This window comes from Dipodomys ordii, unplaced genomic scaffold (assembly GCF_000151885.1).
Source record: "Dipodomys ordii isolate 6190 unplaced genomic scaffold, Dord_2.0 Scaffold64, whole genome shotgun sequence".
In the NCBI taxonomy this organism is placed as follows: Eukaryota; Metazoa; Chordata; class Mammalia; order Rodentia; family Heteromyidae; genus Dipodomys; species Dipodomys ordii.
In genome coordinates this window covers 653,499-662,204 of record NW_012267280.1, presented here as the reverse complement: position 1 = coordinate 662,204, position 8,706 = coordinate 653,499, and the positions used below count along the sequence as shown (strand labels likewise).

At 40.3% G+C, this 8,706-nt stretch overlaps 1 pseudogene; it reads left to right on the top strand.

Moving 5' to 3' along the window:
- The first annotated feature begins 7,090 nt into the window (after positions 1-7,090).
- Positions 7,091-7,601, top strand: LOC105990394 (annotated as a pseudogene).
- Positions 7,602-8,706: the final 1,105 nt, after the last annotated feature.

The following is an 8,706-nucleotide window of genomic DNA, read 5'->3' as shown; positions in this document are numbered from 1 at the left end:
CAAAGAAGACAGACTCCTTAATAGTACATTTCTTTTTTCCCCTTAGTAGTACTTCCTGTGGAAGTTTAGTATAGAGATGAAATGGTGTTATTGAGTAGTTGGAAGGGTTTTCTTGAAACAGAACTCATGCAGTGACCTACAGCAATGAATCAGAATGTAATTCCAGGCCCACAGTTGTGTTATTTCAGAGAACAATATGAGCCATGATGGTAATTACATGTAGGAATGTCAGAAGATGTTTGTCTATTCAGTCCGCTTATAGAATCGTTTTCACTTTCCAGGACATATTGGTAAATAACAAGAAGAGTTGAGGAGTTTCTTCACAATTTATACACATACCTGTGTCATTAGCAATCTCATTCTGCAGGGAGGGGCTGCAGTCAAAGCAATAGGCAGCCTTTCCCTCCTGAGGAGACTTCCGGAATCCAGGACCGTAACTCTCACTGCAGAAAGGAGGAGTCTGAGGAAAATTAAATATGTGTTGGTGATTGATCAGACTTTAATATTCCAATAATTCCAGAGTTTTAGAGAATTGGATCAATAAGCACTATTTTTTCTGTACATAAATCCAATTAATTGAGTAGCTGTTGCTATGCTTTTCATGTGTCATGGTGCCCAAAGCCCATGTGTTAAAGGCTTGGTGCCTTGGTCATGGTGCTTTTGTGAAGCATGGAACATTCAAGAGTTTGTGCCTGGTGCTGGGAATGTGGCTTAGTGATAGAGTGCTTGCCTTGCATGCATGAATCACATACACAGAAAAAGCTCGAAGTAGCACTGTGGCTCAAGAGTTAGTGTGCCAACTTAAAGCAAAAGAGTTCAGGGACATATTAAAATTCTTGTGAAATGCATTTTTTGGGGGAGGGAGAACAGTTAACCGCTTGAGTTGTAGGCATGGTGCTTATGCCTTGGTACCCAGGTGAAAGAAATGTAAAGAGGAACACTCCAGTGCTTACAGTGAAGAGTAACATCCCATTTTGTTTTGCTTTCTTGTGTACATAGTGTATGTAAAGGACAAAGGAGTCCTAACTTACATCAAGTCTTTCTAGATGTTAGAGAGGTTGCCAGTGTATGACAAAAATATAATTAGTAGACTTTGTATGTTTTGTATTAAAATCCCTAGAAAAGGTCTGAAAATCTGAGCATTCTAGCCCACTGGGTAGCTGGACAAATGTTCTGGAATGCTCATGAATTTTGAAGACACTTCTCAGATTATAATTAGTTACATGTGTGCAGACAGTGAAGACTGTGAAAACATATAGTCTCTCTAGATGTTTAGAAGTGCCCAATGTATGTTAAATGTAGAGAGAATAAAATATCACTTTTTAGATATCTTTTTGCTGACATTCACATGAGACACTGTCTTTAGAAGATGGAATGGGGAAACCATGTCTGAGAGCAGAATGGCAGGTACTCCTGTACTTATTTATTGGTTTGGAGGAGGTGGAAGCGAGCAGCTGCAAAAGGTAATAATGCTCGTGTATTCAGACCTGGACATCCTCAGATGCCATTTTTCTGTATTGTGCATTTTGTTTTGCTGTGTATATACTGTATATATAATGGACAAAAAAGCCCAACTTTTGCAACATCTAGTCTCTAGATGTTAGAAGTTGCCAGTGGATGACAAAGTAGTAAAATTAGCACATTTTGTATACTTTGTGTTTTAAAGAAAAGCTCACGGACAGCATCCAGGCCCTGAGTTCAAGTCCTAGGACTGGCACACACAAAAAAGAGTTTGGGCCTAGTGGGAAGACAGTATATTGGAAACACATATATGTGGGGGATATTGGCACCCCATGCCCATAATGCTCCTCTGTTTGCTTCCTGTTTGCCAAGAGGTGAGTGGCTTCCTTTGAAATATGCTCCAACCATAATATTCTCCCTTGCTATGGACCCACAAACCACAAGCCAACTGACTAGAGTAGACTTCCAAAGCAAAATGAAATTTTTCCTTTAGAAGTTGATTCTCACAGGAAAAGCTGGGCAACATAGATATCATGTGTATTTTATAATAGACGATATATGAATATTGAGAAACCTGTTAGTAGAGAAATACATTCTTAGCTGGGTGCAGGTGGCTCACACCTGTAATCCTAGCTGCTCAGTAGGCTGACATCTGAGGATTGCAGTTCAAAGCAAGCCAGGGCAGAAAAGTCCCTGTGATGTGTGGCTCAAATGGTAGAATGCTAGCCTTGAGCAAAAGGGCTCAGGGACAGAGCCTAAGCCCTCAGTTCAAGCCCCATGACTGACAGAAAAAAATAAAAAAGAAAAAAATCTATTCTTGGCTGGGTGCTGGTGGCTTATGCCTATAATCCTACTTATCCAGAAGGTTGAGATCTGAGGATTGTGGTTCGAAGCTAGCCCTGGTAGGAAAGCCTATGAGACTCTTACCTCCAATTAGCTACCAGAAAGTGGAGCTGTGGCTCAAGTAGTAGAGTGCTAGCTTTATTAAAAAAAAAAGCTCAGGAACAGCACTTGGGCCCTGAGTTCATGCCCCAGGACTGACACAGAAAAAAGAAGAAAAAAAAGTACTCTTTTCTACCAAAGAATCAATTAACATAAAATCCATGAAGTTCAGAGTTTAAAAATCTATATTGCTGGGTCATGAGTGAATACTAGGCATATAAAATCCCCAACAAAATTTTGTGTATTGCTATGTAGTTCAAAATATTATGATTATATTCAATGTATCTCTATGATGCCTGTCCCCCACTGGATAAAGACAGTTGTTGATGACGTGGTCCATATGGGGAAAACTTTCCTATATTCACCTTGAGTCCAAGACCTTCTGGAAAGTTCCAAAAGTTGAAAATACCATATTCGGCCTCCAGTTTCTTTGTTTTATCCAAAATTAGTTCATCTCCAGCAGGATGTTCTTCAGGAAGGCATGCAGCTAAAAGAGGCATATCATCCCATATTGACCTGGGTTCTAGAGATGAGTCAGAAAGGCAAATTAAAGAGAACTTCACTTCCTAAATACTGCTTCATACTGAAAGTCCTATGCAGCTATGCGGTAAAGCGGAACAAATGAATGCATACAGCAAACTATGATATGGATAAAAAGATCCAGTTTCAAGAAGTGCTATCTAAGTACAACTACCTCAATAATTAGTGGATGAGGAAGTCAGACACAGTCTGCACCCTGGTGAGATCTAGCCACAGCCTTTTATTTTGTGAATGTGTTCAGGTATGTAGGATGTAACATGGCACCATTCAGAGCTAAAGTTGAATCACATGAATTCACTTATGTAAAGTATCCACTATGGAACTGGGCAGAACTTAAAGAGCCTGTTTTACATTTCTTGTAATTTAAGATATGCCTCAGGAAAACTCTAGATTTCCATATTGGAAACATTAACTGTTCAGGTGCTGAGATCATCTCTTTTTTGTTGGTTATGGGATCTGGGTGCTGTACTTCAGCTCTTCAGCTCAAGGCTAGCGCTCTACCATTTGAGCCATAGTGCCACTTCTGGCTTTTTCTGTTTATGTGATACTGAGGAATTGAACCCAGGGCTTCGTGAATGAAAGGCAAGCACTCTAACACTGAGCCACCTTCCCAGCCCCTGAGATCATCCCTTAACAGAAAACTTTTAGGTGCATGTTAAAATATGCTTAATTCAGCCAGGTGCTGGTGGCTTACACCTGTTATCCTACCTATTTAGGAGGCTGAGATCTGAGGATTGTGGTTCAAAAGCCAGCCCAGGCAGGAAAGTCCGTGAGACTCTTATTCCAATTAACCTCAAGAAAAACAGTAGTGGAGCTGTGGCTCAAGTGGTATAGCATTAGCCTTGAACAGAAGAGCTCAGGGACAATGCCTAGTCCCCGAGTTCAGGCCTCATGACTGACAAAAAAAAGCTTAATCAGTATACCTCTCTCCCCTCTCCCCTGTACTGGGGTTTTTATTCAGGGCTCCAAAGTCACTCAGCTTGTTTGCTTGGCTGCCACTTTACCATTTGAGCCATACATTCAGTCTAACTTTTTGCTGATCATTTTGGTAATGAGGTTGAGTGGGTCTTTCCACCTGGGCTGGCTTTAGACCATTATCCTCTGGATCTCAGTCCTGAGGAGTTAGAATTAAAGACAAGAGCCACTTGTGCTGTGTTGTCTGTTGCTTGTGTGAGCAGAGAGAAAGAGTGAGAGGCTTTTATGTCGCATGTTCTTTAGGCATTCCACTGTGTGCTTTACATGAACAACATGGCAACAGTGGAGTTTTTACAGATTTTTTGTTTGTATTGCCTTGCTGAAAGAGCAACATACCTCCTGAAGCCTCTCAGAATATATCTGCACCTGGGCGCCATCTAGTGATGAAGTAGTGGAAATGGCTTAGCCAAAAAAAGCACATTCCTGGAAACACAGATCAGAAAAGGAAGACTGGGATAAGCCCCAGATGCAAGCATCAGGAGCTCTCAGAAATATAGTGAGCATGTTTTTTGACCAAGCCATAATAAGGCTAGCACTCAACAAGAGAAACGTGGGAAATTTCATGTAAATAGCTTGCTTTAGGATGGTCAATGGCTCAAGAAAAACAAAGTTAAGAAGACATGTTTCTTTTCCTTCCTTCCTTCCTTCCCTCCCTCCCTCCATCTCCCCTCCCTCCCTCCCTTTCTTTCTTCTTTTTTTTTTTAATTGGTCATGGGGTTTGAACTCTGGGCTTGGGTGCTGCCCCTGTGCTCTTCAGCTCAAGGCAAGTACTCTACAGCTTGAGCCACAGTGCCACTTTTGGTTTTCTAGTGGTTTATTGGAGATCAGAGTCTCACAGACTTTTCTGCCCAGGCTGGCTTAGAACCGTGATCTTCAGATCTCAGCCTCCTGAGTAGCTAGGATTACAGGTGTGAGCCACTGGCACCCAGTGAAGAAATGTTTCTTAAATGAAAATGGACACACAATGTACCAGTAAATATGGTTACAACCTAACCAATACCAAGAAAAAACTTTATAGTAACAATGCCCAAGTCACAGAGGAAGAAATATCTCAGATAATGACCCTCTAACAAGGTGGCAGCTCATGCTTGTGATCCTAGCTACTCAGGAGGCTGAGATCTGAGGCCCATGGTTCAAAGCAAGCCCATGCCAGAAGTCCATAAGACTCCTATCTCCACTCAGAAAAAGCTAGAAGTGGCACTGTGGCTCAGGTGGTAGAACACTAGCCTTGAGCACAAAGAGGCTCAGGGATACTACCCAGGCCTGTAGTTCAAGCCCCAGGCCTGGCAGAAAAGAATAGATCATTCGATTTTTATCAACATCTACATGCTAATAAAGATGATATAGAGTCTAGATGAAATAAAAAAATTATAGGCATGATGTCTTCCAAATCTGAATGAGAAAGGCATAGAACTTGAGCAGATCAGTAGCAGTTAGATTGAATCTTCAATAAGAAGGGTTATTAAAGAGCCAATGGAATAGTGGCTTCACTGCTGATTTCTACTATTTATTTATTTAGGTCTGCCATGGGTCTTGGACTCTGGGCCTAGGTGCTGTCCTTGAGCTCTTTAGCTCAAGGTGAGCACTCTACCACTTGAGTCACAGTGCCACTTCTAGTTTCTGGTGGTTAATTGGAGATAAGAGTCTCACAGACTTTCCAGCCCTGCTGGCTTTGCACCGCAATCCTCAGATCTCAGCTTCTTGAGTAGGTAGGATTACAGGTGTGAGCCACTGGTTCCTGGCTTCTACTTATTATTTAAAGAGTAACTAATACATTTCCTGAGAAATATATACAAAACAGAAGAGGAAGGAATTCTTCCAAGTCTAGCACTACCCTGCTACACAACAGAATAATTGAAAACTACACACAGAGCTTGAATACTACATACACTGATCAATACAGATGCAGAAATACTCAACCTGACAATAGAAAATGAGCTCAAAAGCATTACAGTGATTATTCATTATGATCAAGTGGGATTCATCCCAGAATTGTGAGGATGTTTCAAAACATGCAAATCAGTAAATGTGGTACTCCATTATCAGCAGAATGAAGGACAGAAACCAAGTGTTCATCTCCATTGATGAAGGCATTTGATAATATGGTATCTATTTATAATAAAAAGAATTAGGCATAGGTGGATATTCATTTAAAGTAAGCCAACAGCAGACAAAGAGCATGGGAAGTGCTACCGATGCCCACTTCACCCCCATACTCAAAATATTCAAGGAAGTCCTAGTTGGATCAGCAATATAAGAAAAAGGAAAAGAAGAGAAAATTCCAGATTGTTGCTGTGTGCAGATGACATGCCATGATATATATTAAACCCCAAGGATTTGATAAAAGTCTGTGAAAACTGAAAATAATTCAGCAAACTTAGAGTGTGAAGCCAGGTACAATATCAGTTGTTTTTATATGTCATCAGTGACTAATATGAAACAAGAAAACAAGAACAAAATAGCTTCAAAATAAATAAAAAGCCTAGAAATAAATTCAGACAAGTGAAATATGTTTATAATGAAAATTATAAAACACCAGTTACTGAAGACAACATAGAAAAAAGTAGAATGATATGTTCATGTGTTCTTGGATTCAAATAATGCACATTGTTGAAACACCTCTATTACACAATGAAGTTTACAGAGTCAGTTCAGTCTCTGTCAAAATAACCAGTGACATTTTATGCAGAAATTTAAATTCATTATGAAAGTACACTCTTCCCCCAAACCAAAGGTTCATATATGTATGTATGTATGTATATATATATATATATATATATATATATATATATATATATATATATGTATCTACATTAACCTCCCTACCCATTTTTTGTTTTTGTTGGTCCTAAGGCTTGAACTTAGGGCCTGGGTGCCGTCCCTGAACTTTAGTGCTACCACTTTGAACCACAGCTCCGCTCCAGTTTTTGGTGGTTAATTGGATATGAGTCTCATGGCCTTTCCTACCTGGGATAGCTTTGAACGCTGATCCTCAGATCGCAGCCTCCTGAGGATTACAAATGTGAGGCACCAGTGCCCAGCTTACAAACTGATTTTTGATAAGGAATTAAGAACACATAAAAGATAAAAGACAGTTGTTCTTCAGTCTGTGACAGGAAGATTGCACATAATCAGGTCAATAAATGTATCTCTTGTTGGCTGGCTCTCGGAGCGTGGGACGCGGAGGCGCCGGAGGTGCGAGTTCGGATCCGGGCGGGGAGATGAACTTGGGGCCATGAGAGATGAATTGATGACTTACTCAAGTCACACAGCTAAATAAGTAGCAGAGCTGGGATTAGAACTCAGGTTTCCTGTTTTCCAAGATTGTTAAAATGAGTCTGCGGAAGCAAACCCCTAGTGACTTCTTAAAGCAAATCATCGGACGGCCAGTTGTAGTAAAATTAAATTCTGGAGTAGATTATCGAGGGGTCCTGGCTTGCCTGGATGGCTACATGAACATAGCCTTGGAGCAGACAGAGGAGTATGTCAATGGACAGCTCAAGAATAAGTACGGGGATGCATTTATCCGAGGAAACAATGTGTTGTACATCAGCACCCAGAAGAGAAGGGTGTGAAGGCACCAGGAAGCAGCTGTTTCATATTTAGACATATTTTTTATGAAATGTTTTCTATTTTGGGGGGTTCTTTTGTGATATAATTTGTCCAGTTTTCATAATAGTTGATTTTTTCACTGACATGAGTAAGAGAGAGACAAATTATGATTGATTTGTAAAGAATTGCCCATTTAAGTTTCATTTTCTTTTACATGAGTGTCAATATACAAAATGCTAAAAGAATTAAAAGAAATACCAAAACCTAAAAAAAAAATGTATCTCTTGTTATGACGATCAAATAGCAATGACTTAGGGATGGAAACTACTTGAGGAGAGAGAGGGGACTGTGGCAGCAAACTGGAGTGGGTAGAGATGTTCGGACAAGAAGACAAAGGCACTGGAAGTGAAAACAAGACAGCTAAGAAAGCAACAGTGTAAAACTGCCCAAACAATGGAGGGAAATATTTACAATGTATATACTTTGATAAAGGGTTGATAACCTAGAATTGATTATAAACCTGAAAATATCAGTAGCAAGTGAATTTAAGAAGTGATAGATGGTTCTCAAAAAAGAAGTTTAAATGTCAAACAGATACATGAAAAGATATAATTAAAAGGGCTCCCCAGGTTCATGGCTGCAGGAAGAAATGGTTATGAACTAAGATGAGGTATAGCAGGTAACAAGAGGCCAGATAGTATCAGCAAATACTGCACTGTAAAACAATGATCCTAGCTGGGTGCTGGTGGCTCACGCCTGTAATCCTAGCTACTCAGGAGGCTGAGATCTGAGGATCGCGGTTCAAAGCCAGCCCAGGCAGGAGAGACCGTGAGACTCCTATCTCCAATAAACCACCAGAAAACCGAAGTGGCGCTGTAGCTCAAGTGGTAGAGCGCTCGCCTTGAGCTGAAGAGCTGAGGGACAGTGCCCAGGCCCAGAGTTCAAGCCCCATGACCCACAAAAAAACAAACAAACAGAAAAACAATGATCCTAACATCAGTTGCTAGGCAACAGTCGGGGGAAAACTACTCTTTTTTTTCTTTTTATTGTGAAAATACCGTACAGAGGGGTGATAATTACACAGGCAAGGTAATGAGTACATTTCTTTTTTTTTTCTATCTTTCTTTCTATTTTTTAATTTAATTTAATTTTATTTGTGAATATACTGTACAGAGGGATTACAATTACATGGGCAGGATAATGCGTACATTTCTTACCAAGCATTGCAGCCTCCTC